This window comes from Bombina bombina, chromosome 1, assembly GCF_027579735.1.
Source record: "Bombina bombina isolate aBomBom1 chromosome 1, aBomBom1.pri, whole genome shotgun sequence".
Taxonomy (NCBI): Eukaryota; Metazoa; Chordata; class Amphibia; order Anura; family Bombinatoridae; genus Bombina; species Bombina bombina.
The window spans coordinates 1496975881-1496997270 of NC_069499.1; the positions used below are offsets into that span (position 1 = coordinate 1496975881).

The 21390-nt window shown below is 37.7% G+C and overlaps 1 protein-coding gene and 1 long non-coding RNA gene across 4 annotated transcripts in view; one reads left to right on the forward strand and one right to left on the reverse strand.

The window, feature by feature from the left end:
* LOC128654072 (uncharacterized) overlaps window positions 1–17804 on the forward strand; it is an 80586-nt gene extending 62782 nt beyond the window's left edge. Inside the window, exons 2-3 of the long non-coding RNA XR_008401419.1 lie at window positions 16742–16902; window positions 17723–17804. This is a non-coding gene — a long non-coding RNA (uncharacterized LOC128654072). The remainder of the gene's footprint in view (window positions 1–16741; window positions 16903–17722) is intronic.
* The window catches only part of AMZ2 (archaelysin family metallopeptidase 2), a 125237-nt gene that overhangs the window by 29969 nt on the left and 73878 nt on the right, over window positions 1–21390 (reverse strand). The window lies entirely within an intron of this gene.

Below are 21390 nucleotides of genomic sequence, written 5' to 3' on the forward strand. Positions count from 1 at the left end.
GAAACCACATCCCATTAAGAAGGATTGAGCTTGCAAGTAAATGAGAGATCCCCTTATTTTATCACTTTCTGTACGCACATGCACTTAGCTCTTATGCAATATCCAACATGAATTTTACTGTGGCCCCCATAGAAGTCTGTTATGTGAGGGAATGCAGAGGTTAGCAAAAACTAAGCTATTGCTTGAGTGACAAAATATAACTCTGGACTTGTGAGTGCAACACAGCTATTAATTGTGCTCCAGCAATGTTAGCGCACGATAGCAGTAATATTTTTGCAATATACTTATTTAATCTAGGTCAAAATTTGTAATGACAAGTAAACACATAGGAAGATCCTTAAGGAACCATAAAATACAGACCAATTGTATATTCAACAAATACATAATAAAAAATACATTAATGCTTACTTTATATTTTAAACAAGCAGTAGATTTATTTTTCTGACAAATTTCCAATTTTTCAACCCCTGTGCGGGGGTTAAACACATAAGGTTGCAGGGTCGATAGTGATAAAATGATATGCTCTAACACCGGGTTCTTTAAACTTGTGTTTCCCAAGACCAGTGCCTTGATACCACATACCTTCACAACCCTATTTTTATGTATGCTCTGAAAATTTCAGGAGTAATACAACAAAATAGCTGTAATTTTTAAGAACGTTTTAAAATGTGTGCGTACATTATTCCTGATTGTAGTCAAACTTTTAAGTGTTGTTAAAGGTAATAACACAAAGCATACAGACTCTCATACAACACACACACACATAAACTCTCATGCAACTCACATACAACACATATACACCACACACTCTCATACAACACACACACTCTAATAAAACACACACATACATACTCTCATATAACATGCACAAAACATACAGACTCTCATACAACACACACACACAAACTCTCATGCAACTCACATACAACACATACACACCACACACCACACACTCTCATACAACACACACACACACTTATAAAACACACACACTGTTATAAAACACACACCACACACTCTTATAAAACACACACCACACACTCTCATACAACACACATACATACTCTCACATCACACACACACACTCTCATATAACATGTACAAAACATACAGGCTCTCATACAACACACACACACACACAAACTCTCATGCAACTCACATACAACACACTCACACACCACACACTCTCATACAACATACACACACTCTAATAAAACACACACACTCTAATAATACACACACACTCTCATAAAACACACCACACACACTCTTATATAACACATAAACAAACACTCTCATATAACATGCACAAACCACACACACTCTCATACAACAAACACACACCACACACTTTCATACAACACACACACAAACTCTCATACAACACACACACACACCACACACTCTCATACAACACACACATCACACACTCTTATACAACACACATACCCTGCTATAACAAATGAGAGCATGTAATTTTTCACTATAATGGTCAATTAAAGGGACAGTCTACTTGATTTTTTTTTGTTTGTTTAACCCCTTAGTGACCACAGCACTTTTCCATTTTCTGACCATTCGGGACCAAGGCTATTTTTACATTTCTGCGGTGTTTGTGTTTAGCTGTAATTTTCCTCTTACTCATTTACTGTACCCACACATATTATATACAGTTTTTCTCGCCATTAAATGGACATTCTAAAGATACCATTTTTTTATCATATATTTTAATTTACTATAAAAAATTATAAAATATGATGAAAAAATTGAAGAAAACACTTTTTCTAACTTTGACGCCCAAAATCTGTTACACATCTACAACCACCAAAAAACACCCATGCTAAATAGTTTTTAAAATTTGTCCAGAGTTTAGAAATACCCAATGTTTCTATGTTCTTTGCTTTTTTACAAGTTATAGGGCAATAAACACAAGTAGCACTTTGCTATTTCCAAACCATTTTTCTTTTTCAAAATTAGCGATAGTTACATTGTAACACTGATATCTGTCAAGAATCCCTGAATATCCCTTGACATGTATACTTTTATTTTTAGTAGACAACCCAAAGTATTGATCTAGGCCCATTTTGGTATATTTCATGCCACCATTTCACCGCCAAATGCGATCAAATAATTTTTTTTTTCACTTTTTCACAAACTTTAGGTTTCTCACTGAAATTATTTACAAACAGCTTGTGCAATTAAGGCACAAATGGTTGTAAATGATTCTCTGGGATCCCCTTTGTTTATAAATAGCAGACATATATAGTTTTGGCATTGCTTTTTGGTAATTAGAAGGCCGCTAAATGCAGCTGCGCACCACACTTGTATTAGGCCCAGTTAAGGGTTTAATTAGGTAGCTTGTAGGGTTAATTTTAGCTTTAGTGTAGTGTAGTAGACAACCCAAAGTATTGATCTAGGCCCATTTTGGTATATTTCATGCCACCATTTCACCGCCAAATGCGAGCAAATAAAATAAATCATTAACTTTTTCACAGTTTTAGGTTTCTCACTGAAATAATTTACAAACAGTTAGTGCAATCATGGCACAAATGGTTGTAAATGCTTCTCTGGGATCCCCCTTCTTCAGAAATAGCAGACATATATGGCTTTGGCATTACTTTTTGGTAATTAGAAGGCTGCTAAGCACCACACTCTATTATGCCCAGCAATGAAGGGGTTAATTAGGTAGCTTGTAGGGTTAATTTTAGCTTTAGTGTAGAGATCAGCTTCCCACTTGACACATCCCACCCCCTGATCTCTCCCTGACCCCCCTCAAACAGCTCGCTTCCCTCCCCCACCACACAATTGTTATTGCCATCTTATGTACTGGCAGAAAGTCTGCCAGTACTAAAATAAAAGGCATTTATTATTTTATTTTTTTATATTTATTTTTTTATATTTAGTCTGCAGTGATTGATCCCATAGAGTGGCCCTCTCTGCATCGGTGGGTAAAAAAGGGTATTGCAGTGAAGCCTCAATATGGAGGCATAACTGCAATACCCTGAAAGCATCTGGAAGCGATTACCATCGCTTCCAGAGTTGAAACTCCAGAGGTCGTGTCAGGCACGTCCTTGGTCCTTAACTGTATTTTTTTGTAGGACGTGCCTGACACGTCCTTGGTTCTTAAGGCGTTAAAATGATAGATAACGCCTTTACTACCCATTCCCGGCTTTACAGAGCCGACATTGTTATATTAATATACTTTATAACCTCTAAGATTGCCTGTTTCTAAGCCCCTGCAAACCGCCCCTTATCTCAGTGCTTTTTATTAGCTTTTTAAATATTGCACTACCAGACAGTGCTAGTTCATGTGTGCCATAAAGATAACACTGTGCTCACTCCCATGGATAATGATAACAGGTTCATAAGAACCAGCACTAATTAACTAAAATGCTAGATTTTAACAAGCTAAAAGAAAAGCACTGAGATAAGGGGCAGTCAGCAGGGGCTTAGATACAAGGTAATCATATAGGCAGTGGAGGCTCCTCTATAGGAGCACAGGCGTACGTGAACACCCTGAGAGGGGGGGACCTTTATGGCTGAATAAATATAATGTGTCCAATAGCTCCCTATTGAAAAATATATATATATTTATTCAGCTAAAAAAGGGTCCCAGTCCAATTTTGTAAACAAAAAAAATTTGCTGTTTTTACTTTTATCTATTGCACCGCACACGTGCGAAGATAGAAGTATAGGCTTCAAGCTCCTTGCACTTATTTCTAAGTGCCTGCAGCGCCCCCTCCCAACCCAGCCCCATACCTTGTTAATTGCACACTTCTGACTGTGCAAGTGAGAGCGTGTAAAGTGATGACGGCGTGCGGGAGGAGGAGCCTGGCTGGCGTGAGCACACAAGACTAATTATTCCCACGCACCAAGGGGCATTGCTCAGCCTGGAGCCCTCAGTGCGCAGTTGAGATAGCACCTCACATGTGGAGTCTGCTGTGGCTTGGAGAAACCGAGGTGGAAGGAGCCTCTATACTTTGTTAATTGCACACTTCTGACTGTGCGAGTGAGAGCATGTAAAGTGATGACGGCGTGCGGGAGGAGGAGCCTGGCCGGTGTGAGCACACAAGACTAATTATTCCCGCGCACCAAGGGGCATTGCTCAGCCTAGAGCCCTCAGTACGCAGTTGAGATAGCACCTCACATGTGGAGTCTGCTGTGGCTTGGAGAAACCGAGGTGGAAGGAGCTTCTAAATTGTAAGTTTAACTTGTTTTGTATATTTAACTTCTTTGGGGCATTTTTGGGGTCTGCCTGGTACCATATTGCATTACAGACAGTACTGAATCTGATTACTTATAAGCGGGCTCAATATTTTATAAGTTCTCTGCTCCCAGAACAGAGAACTTCTAAAATATTGAGCCCGCTGATAAGTAATCAGATTCAGTACTACTGTCTGTAATGTAATTACAGTACTGAATCCGACAAATAGTTTCCACTACTTTTTACTTTTATCCCTGCTGCGGGCTAGCACTGCACCGGACTGGCCAGAGAGTTAACAAGGTGTTTAAACGTATATGTCTTATTACTTAATACTGTAATAAAATGAGACTGCAGCTCAAGACAAATATGTTTCATCTTGTTAACTCTGTAACTTAGACACCACAGACCACACCATCTTAATAACTACGCTAGGCTCCACTAAAGCAGAGGCGTGCACTGGGCAACTGCCGTATCTAACAACAATAGTTTAAATAACGCTCCTCCTAGGCTCATATAGGCTTGATCGGCAAATATGCTTTGACAGTTTGACCCTGATGTCACTGAGCCAATAAGTGAGGCTGAGCATCTCATTGGGTCGCTATTGTCTCTTTAAACCCACATGTATTTAGCATATTGCACTTGCATGGTAATAATCCTATTTCATGCTCATTTATATGATTTTGTTTGTTAGTAGAGATGGATGCAACAGATTCCAAAGCAATGCTTTACAACCTTGTTTGTCAATGAATAGGTTAATTAACACTTAAACATCAGTGTAACAAAGAAGTGCAGTCATGCAGTGGGCATCACGTTTGTGGAGCCCATTTTGAAAATTAAATATATCTGCAGTGAGCACATTATAATGAAACCCTGACAACCCTCTTTACATGTCACATCCATAGTTCTTCACATGACCCTTTTTTACACTGTGTGGCTGTGTGTGTTTGAGAGTTTGCTTGAGAATGTGAGGGTGTGTGTGCTTGAGAGTGTGAGTGTGAGGGTGTGTGTGCTTGAGAGTGTGTGTGTGTGCTTGAGAGTGTGTGTGTGCTTGAGAGTGCGTGTGTGTGCTTGAGAGTGTGAGGGTGTGTGTGTGCTTGAGAGTGTGAGGGTATGTGTGCTTGAGAATGTGAGGGTGTGTGTGTGCTTAAGAGTGTGTGTTTAAGAGTTTGCTTGAGAATGTGAGGGTGTGTGTGCTTGAGAGTGTGAGGGTGTGTGTGTGCTAAGTTGAGAGTGTGAGGGTGTGTGTGCTTGAGAGTGTGAGGGTGTGTGTGTGCTAAGTTGAGAGTGTGAGGGTGTGTGTGCTTGAGAGTGTGAGGGTGTGTGTGTGCTTGAGAGTGTGTGTGTGTGTGTGTGTGAGAGTGTGTGTGTGTGAGAGTGTGTGTTTGAGTGTGTGTGTGTTTGAGAGTGTGTGTGTGCTTGAGAGTGTGTGTGTGCTTGAGAGTGTGTGTGTGCATGATTGCTAGGTGGTATTTAACCCCAGTTCATGTATTGTGAACCCCCATTTGAATAACCCACGAGCCGCCACTGCATATAGGTAAAAAAATTATATTAATATAACAGTGTTGGCTATGCAAAACCGGAAAATTAGTAATAAAGGGCTTATACTTAATACTGATTTTCAAGTAGACTGACCCTTTAAGCCAATTTTAGGTTAAAGTTGATTTCCGGCGATTCCTGTCCGCCTCATCAGAGCAGGCGGACAGGGTTATGGAGCAGCGGTCTTTAGACCGCTGCTTCATAATTGGTGTTTCTGGCGAGTCTGAAGACTCGCCAGAAACACGGGCCCACAAGCTCCATTCTTAGCTTGATAAATGGGCCCCAATGTGTTTTCTTTCTTGATTGAAATAGAGCATATGATTTTAAACAACTTTCCAATTTACTTCTTTTATCAAATTTACTTTGTTCTCTTTGGTATCCTTTGTTAAAAGCATACCTTGGTAGGCTTGGGAACTAGGAGCTAGCTGTTAATTGGTGGCTGCACATATATGCCTCTTGTGATTGACTTACCGATATGTTCAGCTACTTCCCAGTTATACCAAAAGAATGAAGCAACATTGATAACGTCAAAAAAAGAATACAAATGTATGCTCTATGAAAGAAAAAACTGTGGGTTTCATGTCCCTTTAACAGAAATTGTTATATATTACATAAGTATTACATTGCCCTCACCCAGCTGGTAAAATGTTCTGTGCAGTACACTGTAGGCCATAACTATGTGCGCCTAGTGGTAACTATTAGATCTTAACTGAAGTGTAAATAACCAAGGCTGTTTAAATTGTTTTTCATTCGTTAGAATTGTGCCAGAAAATGTATCTGATTAGATTGTAGGCTGTTCAGGAGAGGAAGGCATTTGTTCTTGTGTGATATATTTGTTAGAAGTTCCCTGTGTTATAAAATAATATAATGGCATTGAGAAAACTGTGACAGGTGTAATCTATTTTTTTGTTGTTGTTGTTGTTGTACATATTAGTATTTGCATTGTTTTATTTATTTAACGATTTGCAAATAATAAAACAGAACACAGGTTTTTGTCTTGTTTGTTCGGGTGGATTGGCTAATTGGATTAAGATGTGCTGCTGCCGTCCCTGCTGTATCCCAGTAGAGGTGCGCTGTCCTTCATTTTAAAATCAATATTTGTACATGTGTTACATCCCGAGGCCAGGGTGCTGTCAGGCACACAATGTTCCCAACGTGTCAGTATGTAAACTCATGCATTTAACTTTTTCAGAACCGGACCAGCGTCCTTGTGATGTAAGCAAATCATCCAATAATGCTAATGGTACTAAATTTATATTGACCCTTTTACACTTAGAAAACATTTTTTTTATAAGCATGGAATATTAGGTTTGTTATAACTCGGTAAAGCCCACCTGGATCTTTTCCTCTGTATTTTCAATGCTGAATTACTATTGCTGGGTGCTTATTTCATGTATCTACCACTCTTTCCAGAGTCATATATATTTTACAAACCAATATATATGTGCAGATTGTCATTGCCAATTTGGTATTTGCAGGAGAGAGGCCTGGCTTTTAAAAAAGTCCAAGTAAAATTAACGTCAGTTTCCCAAGACTTAATAAATCTAACTGTTGCATTTATTTGGTTTATTAAAATAGGGATAAAACATAGCTATGGAGCCTCAAGTTTTATATTTAGAAGGCATAAGGAATCAACATTGTCAAAGGGCTCGAGGGGAGGGAATGTAGAATTTCTTGAACTCTACACCTTAACTGAAGGTAGTGGAACCAAATATGTTTATCAGTTGGTCAATATCTGTATATTGAGAGAAGGACATAAAAGAACTATTGACTATGGTATCTGCTATTCTATAAAGGTCTCTGTTAGCCCATTTATTTAACACCATATCTGGGAGAGAAGTCGCCAATAAATCCAAAGGAATTACTCTTAAAAATGGGTATTTCGTTTTAAGTCCCGTAAATATAACGTTTGTGCCACCGTATAGAATATCTTCCACTTTAAAGGTCTTTTACTGACCATAATGACTTATATACTGGATGAATTTGGACTAACTCTAATATAAGCTGTACCCATCTTAGACCGTCATGGGTATTATGCCACAAAATAGTCTGTGCTGTCCTGGTAGCATAAAAATATGAATCCAGATGTGGTACACTCAATCCCCCTCCCGATTTGTGACTTGTCATAACTAATTTATTGATATGTGGTCCATTACCACACCTATTGAATGTTACAATCTGTTTTTGTAGTCTATATCCAGATAGTTTACCAAAGGTTTGAATTGTAGCGTATAAAGGAGGTAAGGACAGTAATGGTTTTATAATAGATAAAATCACATCATCGGCAAAAAGGGCAATTTTATAAATTGAATCCCCAACTTAATCCCTGAAACATCTGGGCAATTCCTAATTTTATCTGCAAGGGGTTCTATACAAAAAGCACAAAGTAGGTGTGAGAGCAGGCACCCTGCCTCATCTAATTTTTTATCATTATTTTATCTGATTGGTATCCTGCGATTTTCATAAACGCTGTGTGAACAGAGTATTTCTACGTATACATACTGCCATTAAAAGTTCAAACATATAATTCCAGTTAATTCTATTGAATGCCTTCTCTGCATTCAGTGATATAAACAGAGAAGGCACCCTCCTATCAAAGTCAAAAGCTATCAAATCTATAGATTCTATCAGGGGCCTCTCTACCCTTTATAAAACCCACTTGGTCTGCGTGTACACGTTTTGCCACTAAGTGGTTTAGTCAACCTGCTAGTATTTTTGTAAATTATTTAAGATCTTGATATGGGATATACAGTAGGTCAGTATTTCTTTTCTATATACTAACTTAAACATTTATTTAATGGTTAATGTCCCTTTTATTTTTTTATTTATTTATTCAGATATTGTTTAATGGAACAGAAATGTGTCAAACACAAACTTTATGCTTACCTGATAAAGGGCTAAATTACAAGTGGTGTGCTATTTGTTGCTTCCGCTCCATCTTCACTATAAGTAAGTTTTTTGCTGCGTCGGGTACTGCGCATATTACAAGTTGAAAGAAAAACGTTTTCGCTTGTGCGCTAACCCGACACCAAAGTTAGAATATCGCGACCGCGTTAATGTATTCTCCCATATACTTCAATAAAGTGCAAACAGTGGGGGGGGGGGAACCTTACTCTTATGCAAACTTGATCGCATTTTCTCAACTGCACTAACCTGACACGAAATATTAATATTTCACATTCCAATGTTCTTCACATAAAAGAATATGTTCTATTTAGTCATAAATACCTATTTCTATACATATATATATATGTGTGTGTGTGTAGCAGAGATGTGCACTCTCACTTCCAAATCGTCTGCCAGGGTGCTAGTGGATATTATAGAAAATTGAAGAAACTTGCACTCTGGTTCTATTTCAAAATATCTTTACTGTGATACAAAGTGTGACACTTTGTATCACAGTAAAGATATTTTGAAATAGAACCAGAGAGTGCACGTTTCTTCAATTTTATATATATATATATATATATATATATATATATATAATATTTTTTTTCTCGTAAAATATATATCTATACCTATTTATATAGATGATTGTATATAGGTATAGATAGATACAAAAATATATTTAGGAATATCTATTTAAAAATACTTAGAAAATACTACCCTATGTGAAGAACATTGGAATGTGAAATATTTACAGTACAAATACAGTTAAAAACTTTATTAAATATGAATATTGCAGGGGTGGAGCCGAGCGCCAACAGGAATGGCTGCTTAATAGAGAGGCTCTGTGCAAGGAGAATAAAAAAGAGCCTAAAGCGCACCTTTATAGCACACAATCATGCTAAAAAGTGGAGCGGTAACCTTATAAACCTACTACCTACAAGGAGACACCACTCTAGCAAACATATTTGGGCAGCGACCTGTACATCAGTCGAGTGTTGAGAATATGCAATGGCAGTTTCTAACTGCGTCACAACACCTCGCAGCATAACCGGCATCAGCCAAGCTTAACTACTGCCACAGGGACCAAAGAGGACACACCAAGTCTTAGAAAAAAGCTCTTCTCATCTGATCTCACATGCAGGGTTAGACACTACACCCCACATAAAGCTTATTAACATGCTACATATTAGGTAAATGGCCTATAGATAAAAAGCCGCACATACAACTAACTTAACTCCACCCTGCGGCATTCAATACTCAAACATAATTCCTATATAGTACACAGGATATAACCCTAAAATGGTTGCAAAAAACAGCTGAGGTGACTCTAATCACTGACTCAACAAATAGACTGAATAATGTCTTCTGCGAAAACTAGCAGCTGCAGACCCAATATAATGATATCCGTATAAGAAGGGGAACAGAATATGCAGGGGCTGATAACTCAACACTTCAGAGATCTCAGGAGAGAACTTGGATCGGTCTTGGCTCTCTTGCATTCAGACCCTAAACAACCAGCTAATATTAGATGAGAAATTAATAATAAGAAAGCTCCTGATACCAGTGCCATGGGTCCACTATTTGTTAACTCTGTCCCTATCCATATAGAATAGACATCAGCCGAAGCTTTGAAGAAATGGCATGTGTCATTAAGGAACCTTTAATGAGCTTATCTTCCCAGGGGCACTTTAAAGTGACAAGCCCTACCTCACGCAGAATGGAGTCTTACCATATATCGCACTCAGATGAGCAAACAAGGTCAGTTATCCGCCAACACCTACAGCTCAGCAGAACAATACACACATACAACAGATGAAAGGCATTATCTCTGAACGCGGCAGAGCGGGGATCGGTTGGGATCTAACCTGGAATACCATCTCTTACTCAGGTTCATATGTTAGACATGAATCTGTTGAATTGCTTGATAATACCCTTTACTGTTTAGTGCTAGATATGATGATGGATTTGCACCTTCCCAAAGTTTTAGTCTTATATATATATTTTTATATATATATATATATATATATATATATATATATATATATATATATATATATATATACATATATATATATACACCTTCTTTGTTCAATCTGCTATTTGTTTAATGTTGGACTATAATGTGTTATATTCTATGATTGGTTAATGAATGTCCTTAAGACTCCTTGGTTTTTACGTTCTTATATCAGCAATGCTGAACTAATATTACGCTGTTGACAGATATATCTGAGTATCCCCCTGCTTACATGTCTAGACAATTATTCTAAGCTTATATATAATTATGTTATCCATTATTTTATTGACACTTGCAGTTCACAATATGATATACAGAGAAAAGTTATGTTTAAGAGGAGTTGTCCTAACACTTTACACTGTTACCTAATTTTCTATATCTATACACTAGCTAAATGGTGTAGAGGTCCCTAGATGTGACATTTTTCCAGCTTTGACTGGGACACAAAGTTTCCTACACTCTCTCCTGGTTAAGAATGTATATGTTGGGTGTTTTCAAAACTGGAGTGGGCTGAGTAACTCAGTTGTAACTCAAAGCTATCTAGTATTGGCACCATGATGGTGGCAGTTTCTTCGCTAACGGATTGAGGTTTGTCTGTTGCTGGGTATAGGGCCCATACCCAGACGACAGGATTAAACTGTATTCCCCCCCTTTTTTTATGGCACATCTCAGGTCATAACGTATTATATAACCACACATATTAATTGTATATTACACTCAGCACTGTATTTAACCCAAGACTAGATGTCTGAAAAAATGATATTGTATTATATAACCTTACTCCATGACTAATACTCCTGACATATGTTGTCAGCCTCTCATATTTCATACAATGGTAAATTTATATTAGGCTAATACACCAAACAAATGAAATATATTATTAATCCATTTACTTTGGAATGAAGAAACCTTCTATATCAAGCATCAGTGTAAGTTGGCCCAAAAGTAAATACTAAGCCCTCTGACCTGATATACTGTGTCATGCAACTATAGAGTCACAGAAGCACTTTAAACAATTTGCTCCCCGCTGTTATCTGCAGCCTCACCAACCATATGCTTTACATATGTTTAATATTCAGTTTGCATGGGTTCCCTTTACACTTTATATAGCGTTACGCTCATAAAAGGCCAGGTAACTCACTATCCAATAGTTTTCCTTCTATATTTGAGCCATAGTAAACCCAAACAGATTCATTTTATTAATGAGTTCTGCCAGGGTATCTTTATCGAGCTAACACACTGGACACTCCCCCCCACCATATATTTACCTGAGTACTTGCAAAATGTTACTCAGATTCACAAAGAGCGGTTTCCCTTGAAATTACCACAGTTAATTTAAGAATCTATATATAGAGGTTTCATTACTTAAGCTACAGAAATCTAATAAGGTTACGAGTAATAGAGAATTTTAATCTATGCAGATATACATATAAATTAGCCAAATGAGACCTGTATCATGCAACCTGTCTGTGCATACGACTATTAGTAAGTTGATGCATAAATTTTCAGGATTATGTATACCTGTATCATAGCAATATAGGATGTATATACCAATTGACAAATGCTTAGTTTAACTTCTTTTCTTTCGAAGCCATTAGATTCTATAGTCATTGTTTTAATGGGTAATCTATTCACATTCAGCTAACTTACGAGTTGAGCGTTATGAGTCAAATAGCAGCATTGTGGCCCATAACGCATCATTTTCCCTAACACAGCCATTACAAGTCTTGTCGGTATAGGTGTACCGTAAGCCTTTTAGACTGTAACGCAACGTCAGTACCGCACTCTTAAAAATTAAGTTTTTTTCATGGGATTCTCATAGCGCTGGAGTTTTGCGTTCTGGCTAAAAAAACGGTGTTGCAGCCTAAAACAACAAGCTCCGTAACGCCATCTAAAAGCAGTAGTTATGAGTGTTACGCTACAAATCTGTAACATAAAACTCATAACTAAACTGCTACATGATGAATCATCCATTAGAATGAGAGCTGCTTAAATCCTATTAGCTGATTTGAACAACCAATAGGATTTTAGCAGCTCTAATTCCTATTGGCTGGTTCAAAATTTTCAGCCAATAGGAATGCAAGGGATGCCATCTTGAACCACGTACCTTGCATTGAAGATTCAGTGTACGGCGGCGACCGTATGAAGAGGATGTTCTGCGCTGGATGTCTTCAGGATGGAACCGCTCCATGCCGCCGGGATCAAGATAGAAGGTGCCGCCTGGATGAAAATTGAAGAGGCCGCCTGGATTAAGATTTAAAAAAAAACTGTAAGTGGATCGTCGGGGGTTAGTGTCAGGCTTTTTTGGGTGGGTTTTTATTTTAGATTAGGGTTTGGGCTTGTAAAAGATCTAAATGCCCTTTTCAGGGCAATGGGTAGCATAGGTTTTTTAGATAGTTTTTTTTATTTTGTGGGTTTGGGGGGGTTGGGGTTTGTAATGTTAGTGGGTATTTGTATTTTTTTTTCTTTCACAAAATAGCTGATATCGTTAGGGCAATGCCCTACAAAAGGCACTTTTAAGGGCCCTTGGTAGTTTATTCTAGATTAGGCTTTTTTGATTTTGGGGTGTTTTTTTTTTTAAAGTGTATTAGAATAGGAATAATTTTTATTTTTTTTGGATAATTTCGTTGTATTTTTTTTGTAATAGTAGGTTTTTTATTTTTTGTAATGGTAAGTTTTTTTATTTTTTGTAATTTTAGGTTTTAGTGTAAGGTAGTTTAGGTTTTATTTCACAGGTAATTTTGTATTTATTTTAACTAGGTAGTTATTAAATAGTTAATAACTATTTACTAACTAGTCTACCTAGTTAAAATAAATACAAACTTACCTGTGAAATAAAAATAAAACCTAAGCTAGCTACAATATAACTATTAGTTATATTGTAGCTAGCTTAGGTTTTATTTTACGGGTAAGTATGTATTTAGTTTTAAATAGGTATTATTTAGTTAATAATTGTAAATTTAATTTAGATCTATTTTAATTATGTTAAAGTTAGGGGGTGTTAGGGTTAGGTTTAGGGGTAGGGTTAGGTTTAGGGGTAAGTGTAGGGGTTAATAGTTTAATTTAGGTTGTTGCGATGTGGGGGGCTGGCGGTTTAGGGGTTAATAGGTTTATTTAGTGGTAGTGATGTGGGAGGCCAGAGGTTTAGGAGCTAATAACTTTATTTATTTGCGGCGATGTCGAAGAGCGGCGGAATAGGGGTTAATAACTTTAATATAGTGGCTGCGATGTTGGGGTGTGGTGGAATAGGGGTTAATAACTTTAGTATAGTGGCGGCGATATCAGGAGCTGCAGATTAGAGGTTAATGCCTTTATTTAGGTGGCGGGGATATCAGGAGCGGAAGATTAGGGGTTAATAACTGTAGGAAGGTGTCGGCAATGTCAGGGGCAGCAAATTAGGGGTGTTTAGACGTGGGGTTTATGTTAGGGTGTTAGGTTTAAACTGTATTTTTTTTCCCCCATAGACATCAATGGGGCTGCGTTACAGAGCTTTTCATTCCGCGATCGCAGGTGTTAGGTTTTTTTCTGACCCGCTCTCCCCATTGATGTCTATGGGGAAAGCGTGCACGAGCACTTCAAAACAGCGCTTGTTTTTGGTGCTATATGGAGCTTAAAAGTACCATATCGCCTGCACAAGCCGTTTTTTTTTTAAACTTGTAATGGCAGCACTATAGGGGATTAAATAACGCCACTTTTGTTGCATTCGTTAATTTCCCTATAGCGCTCAAAACTCGTAATCTACTTGATCGTTTGAAGCATCTCACTAAACTGTATCTACATTAGATATTTTATATGAGTACTAAAGAGTTCTATTCTAAACAGTTATGTAAAAAAGTTTGGTAACAACGATGGAACCTTACAATTTATTTGCACGTAAAATCATATATTGTTGGGTACATTTGCAAAACTATTTATATTGTACATTTTCAAACTGTTATCTATGTATCATGAAAAACCCAATAAAAACTATTTAAAAAAAATAAATATATGAATATTGCAAAAATATGATATTTCATGTTTTCAGCTACTTGACTGCAACTGCAAAGGGCTTCAATGCACTTATAAATATGTCTATGAGGCCCATTTATCAAGCTCCATACGGAGCTTGAAGGGCCGTGTTTCTGGCGAGTCTTTGTCTTTCATGATTCAGATAGAGCATGCAATTGTAAGCAACTTTCTAATTTACTCCTATTATCAATTTTTCTTTGTTCTCTTGCTATCTTTATTTAATGCCTGAATATGCTCAAACCTGAAATTAAAGGGCCAGTTCCTCTGCCACAACAGCAGGGTCCTGAGACTCAGAGAGACTATCCTCGGAAAAAGAATCCTAAGAGTCATAAACACCCCTATCATAAATGGTTAATTTATTATTATTATTATTATTATCGGTTATTTGTAGAGCGCCAACAGATTTCGCAGCAATATAAACATAGGCGGTAAGCAAGGTAGCAATTATAGGGATCAAATTTGTAGAGGGCCCTGCCTAGAGTCGCACTGTTGTAGTCAGCTCTTATGAAGGTGATCTGCAAGCAGTTGGGCTCTTAGGCTTACATTCTAAGGGGGTGCATGGCAGATAGCAATGGAGGAGAGGAACTGGTATTAGGAAAAGTTAGCGTAGGTTGTATGCATCCCTGAACAGAAGAGTCTTTAGGGAGTGCTTGAAGCTTTCAAAACTAGGGGAGAGTCTTGTGGAGCGAGGCAAAGAGTTCCACAAAATGGGAGCCAGTCTGGAGAAGTCCTGTAAACGGGAGTGTAAGCAGGTAACAAGAGAGGAGGAGAGGAGGAGGTTGTAGCAGAGAAAGGGGATGGGAGGGAGAGTATCTGGAGACAAGGTCTGAGATATAGAGGGGAGCAGTGCAGTTGAGGGCTTTGTATGTCAGAGTCAGAATTTTGTGTTTAATACTGGAGGCAAGAGGAAGAAGTGCAGCAGATAAAGAGTGACGTGTAAGCAAGATAAGCTTGGTAGAGGCATTCATTATGGATTGTAAAGGAGCTAGATGGCAGCTAGGGAGACCAGAGAGGATGGAGTTACAGTAGTCAAGGCGGGAAAGGATGAGAGAGTGGATTAAAATCTTAATTGTTTCTAACTTAGAGAGGTCACTAAGAGAAGTCCCTAATAGAGCTAAAGGCCAAAGAAGGAACACCTTCAAATCCGTGTAAGCTTCTACGTTTATCACCTGGAGGTAAAAATGTTAAAACCTCACTAAAAGCAGAGTGAATATAATCCTTAAGTTTTGGAGACAGTTCAAATGAACTCTCCTGGGAGCAACTTTAATAATTTATAAACCCTCTCACATTCTGAAGCACAGAAAAACCCTGTTTAGCAATAGACTCAGCACATGAGGTACAAAGCTGAGCAGAGGAACACATCTGAGAATCCTTACAAAGCAAACACAAACTAGAATGTGTTAAAGTAACAGAGAATCTCTATTCTAGATGATCAACCAGTGGACCAGAGGCCTGAGCTGCACCAGTTTGCTCCATTGTAACAGTAAGGAATCAGAGATAGACAGAAGCAAATAGGCAGTATACAGCACATAAATAGTTAATCCTGAAGGTGATTAACCCTTAAAAGGTAAACAGTAAACATAAGGCACTGAAAAAACTGTAAAAACAATTAAAACGCTTACATAGCATATAACAGCACAAAACTTGTACCCCAAATTAAAAGCTAAGCTCTGATGCCTAACCACCTCCACCGGTCCTGAGAACCTTCCTAAACGCTGAGAATGTTACAGCAGCACAGAAACAAGAAAGGATTATAACACAGAAAGGGCATGCTAAAAAAAAATGTGTTAAAAGCGATAACCTTGAGCACGCCTGTGCAACTGATGATCGCTAAAGGCTAAAACCCGAAGGTAACATAAAAACAAAATTTATGCTTACCTGATAAATTTATTTATTTATGGATATGGTGAGTCAACGGCTTGAGTAATTACTGTTGGGAATATCACTCCTGGACAGCAGGAGGAGGCAAAGAGCCCCACAGTTAAACTGTTAAGTAGATGAAACTGAAACGCGTTGAATAAAGAGCTGGTAAGCATACTTTCAATTTATCATCAACTCCTGTACACTCTACACTATCAATATTTATCTTTTAGGACATTGAAATTAAGAACTGGGAGACCAATAGGATCCATTTGCCGTGATTCTCGCCATCAGGAATAGGAAGGTTTCCTCACTCACTGGGAGACAATTAGGATCCATCACAGGGGTTCTCACCACCAGAAACTAAGAGGGATTCTCACCATCAAGACACAAGGTTGTTTATTTTCACCTTTAACTTTTAACATTGACTGCAATTCACCACTGGATTACAATTTGCTTTTTTGTATACACATTTTTACAGCAGTTTTTCTTTTTTCTTTGTGACATTCACCAATAGTTTTTTGTGACCACCTATTATATTTTTTCACCATTTTTTCATTTTTATCTTTATTTCTATTTTTTCTATTTTTATTTTTAACCATTTTTTATTTTTAATCATTTTTGAATTTTTATCAACTTATGAGTTTACACATTTTTCCTTAAAGTGACACTGTACCCAAAATATTTCTTTCGTGATTCAGATTGAGCATGAAATTTTAAGCAACTTTCTAATTTACTCCAATTATCAAATTTTCTTCATTCTCTTGGTATCTTTATTTGAAATGCAAGAATGTAAGTTTAGATGCCGGCCCATTTTTGGTGAACAACCTGGGTTGTCCTTGCTGATTGGTGGATAAATTCATCCACCAATAAAAAAGTGCTGTCCAGAGTACTGAAACCAAAAAAAAGCTTAGATGCATTCTTTTTCAAATAATGATAGCCAGAGAATGAAGAAAAATTGATAATAGGAGTAAATTAAAAAGTTGCTTAAAATTGCATGCTCTTTCTGAATTACAAAAGAAAAATTTTGGGTACAGTGTCCCTTTAATTTTTGGACCACTCATTTTTCACCAAGTTAAAGGGACATTATACACTCATTTTTTCTTTGCATAAATGTTTTGTAGATGATCTATTTATATAGCCCATGAAGTTTTTTTTTTTTAAATAAATGTATAGTTTTGCTTATTTTTAAATAACATTGCTCTGATTTTCAGACTCCTAACCAAGCCCCAAAGTTTTATGTGAATACCATCAGCTACCTTCTCCAGCTTGCTCCTGTTTGAGCCAAACTGACAGCTTCTAAGTAAGTTTTTAAACAGTTTTATACTGGATTTTTATATCAGTATCTGTGCATCTTATTCTTTATAGTAGTGTCTATTACATGCAGTTATATGAAAATGTGTAAACTGTCCCTTTAAGGCTTGTTTAAGCTGTTTTTCTACAGGAATTTCTTGTGCATCCTTCTGATTATTAGCTAAAAAAGTGCTATCTACATTGCATCACTTCTTCACCACCACACTCTACAAAGCCCTTATCCCTTTTACTCAGGGTCTCAGGCAATATATACCACTATTGAATATACATATCATTTATTGGGTATCACCATTATTAGATATACATATCATTGATTGGCTATCACCAATACCAGGCCAAAGTCCATTAGTTGGACATTCTCACTCCAGCTTACCCACATTTGCTTTTATGCTTTTTTAATTTGCCTATTGTATATTGTGGATCCATAATTTTTTATGATTGTATAAATTGACTATTTTAATTTCCTATTTATGATTGTATGATTAGGATATATTGTGTATAATTAAACTGTTTAACTAGTATTATTCACTATCACCACCACTATTTTCTCAGTCCACTCCACATCATTGGAGTTCCCAGGCACCTGGCCCTAATTAAGGCGATCTGAACACACACATTTACTACTAACCTCTCCCAGGCTAGCTAGATAGCCTTTGTTCAGAGCTATAGGTAGATCTGTCTCTTGGCGCTCTATCTATAGAATTCATGTTAAGTATCATTCCCTTACCCACAACCCCCCAGTCATTTGACTGAAGGGAAATGGAGAAAAAGGAGTAACACAAGGTGTAGAGGTGCCTGAGGTTTAGTCAAAAGAACAACTGTCTTAAAATAAAGGGTGGTGCTGTGAACTCACCATATCCAAAAAGAAAGAAATTTATCAGGCAAGCATAAATTTAGTTTTTCTTTCCTAAGATATGGTGAGTCCACGGCTTGAGTAATTACTGTTGGGAACTAATACCCAAGCTAGAGGACACAGATAAATAAGGAGGGACAAGACAGGCAGTCCTAAACAGAAGGCACCACCGCTTGAAGAACCTTTCTACCAAAAGAAGCCTTAGCCGAGGCAAAAGTATCAAATTTGAAAAATTTGGAAAAAGTATGTAGAGAAGACCAAGTTGCAGCCTTGCAAATTTGTTCCACAGAAGCTTCATTTTTGAAAGCCCAAGAAGAGGAAACCGCTCTTGTGGAATGAGCCATAATTCTCTCAGGATGCTGCTGTCCAGCAGTCTCATAAGCCAAACGAATTATACTTTGTAACCAAAAAGAAAAAGTAGTAGCAGTAGCTTTCTGAACTTTATGTTTCCCAGAGAAACAGACAAAGAGGTCAGAGGACTGGCGAAAATCCTTAGTCGCCTGTAAGTAGAATTTAAGAGCATGTACGACATCCAAATTGTGTAACAAACGTTCTTTGGAAGAAGAAGGATTAGGACACAGAGAGGGAACAACAATTTCCTGGTTGGTATTTCTATTAGAAACAACCTTAGGAAGGAAACCTATCTTAGTACGAAAAACGACCTTATCGGCATGAAAAATAAGATAAGGGGAATCACATTGCAGAGCTGAGAGTTCAGAGACTCTTCGAGCAGAAGAGATAGCAACAAGAAACAAAACCTTCCAAGATAACAACTTAAAGGGACACTGAACCCAATTTTTCTTTTTTCGTGATTCAGATAGAGCATGCAATTTTAAGCAACTTTCTAATTTACTCTTCATTTTCTTGGTATCTTTATTTGAAATGCAAAAATGTAAGTTTAGATGCCGGCCCATTTTTGGTGAACAACCTGGGTTGTTCTTGCTGATTGGTGGATAAATTAATCCACCAATGAACAAGTGCTTTTCAGGGTTCTGAACCAAACAAATAGCTTAGATGCCTTCTTTTTCAAATAAAGATAGCAAGAGAAAAAGAAAAATTGATAATAGGAGTAAATTAGAAAGTTGCTTAAAATTGCATGCTCTATCCGAATCATGAAAGAAAAAAATTGGGTTCAATGTCCCTTTAATGTCTATGGAATGCAACGGCTCAAACGGAGCCAGCTGTAAAACTTTAAGAACAAGGTTAAGGCTCCAAAGAGGGGCAACAGACTAATTTTGGCAGGCCTGATTTTGACCAAGTCCTGACAAAACGATTGCACATCTGGCACATCCGCCAAACATTTATGTAGTAAAACTGATAAAGCAGAAATCTGACCCTTCAGGGTACTGACTAACAATCTCTTCTCCAGCCTTCCTAAAGAAAAGATAAAATTCTAGGAATTCTAATTCTACTCCAAGATTAGCCATTGGATTTACACTAATAAAGATATTTACTCCATATCTTATGGTAAATCTTTCTAGTAACAGGCTTGCAAGCCTGAATCATGGTCTCAACTGACTCAGAAAAACCACGCTTAGACAGAATTAAAGGGACAGTCAACACCAGAATTTTTGTTGTTTAAAAAGATAATCTCTTTATTACCCATTGCCCATTTTTGCATAACCAACACTGTTATATTAATATACTTTTTACCTCTGTGATTAACTTCAATCTAAGCATCTTCTGACAGCCCCCTGATCACATGACATTTTATTTATTATCTATTGACTTTCATTTTAGCCAATTAGTGCAGTGTCTGCCACAAGCTACGTGCATGATCACAATGTTATCTATATGGCTGACATGAACTAGCTCTCCCCTGTTGTGAAAAGCAAATAAAAAAAACATGTGATAAGAGGCGGCCTTTAAGGGTTTAGAAATGATCATATTAGCCTTCCTAGGTTTAGCTTTCAACTAAAAAAGAGAACAAAACAAAATTAGTGATAAAAGTAAATTGGAAAGTTTTTTAAAATAGCATGCCCTATTTGAAATATGAAAGTTTTTTTTGGACTTGACTGTCCCTTTAAGCGTTCAATCTCCAAGCAGTCAGCTTCAGAGAAACAAGATTTGGATGAAGGAAGGGACCCTGAATCAGGAGGTCCTTCCTCAGAGGTAGTCTCCAAGGTGGGAGAGATGACATCTCCACTAAGCCTGCAAACCAGATCCTGTGAGGCCACGCAGGGGCTATTAGAATCCCCGACGCCCTCTCTTGTTTGATACAAGCAATGACTCGTGGAAGGAGAGCAAATGTAGGTAACAGATATGCCAACCTGAAAACCCAAGGAACCGCCAGAGCATCTATCAGAACGGCCTGAGGATCTCTTGACTTTGAACCGTACCTTGGAAGCTTGGTGTTCTGACGGAACGCCATCATATCTAACTCAGACACCCCCTATTTGAGGACTAAGCTGGAAAACACCTCCGGATGGAGTTACCACTTCCCGGGATGAAAAGTCTGTCTGCTCAGAAAATCCGCTTCCCAGTTGTCTACTTCTGGAATGTGGATGGCAAATAGACAGCAATTGTGGGTCTCTGCCCACTGAAGAATCCGAGTAACCTCCTTCATGGCTATGGAACTCCCTGGTGATTAATGTAAGCCACAGAGGTTATGTTGTCTTACTGGAACCTGATAAACTGGGCTGAGGACAACTGAGGCCAAGCCAATAGAGCATTGTAAATCGCCCTCAACTCCAAGATGTTGATGGGAAGACCAGA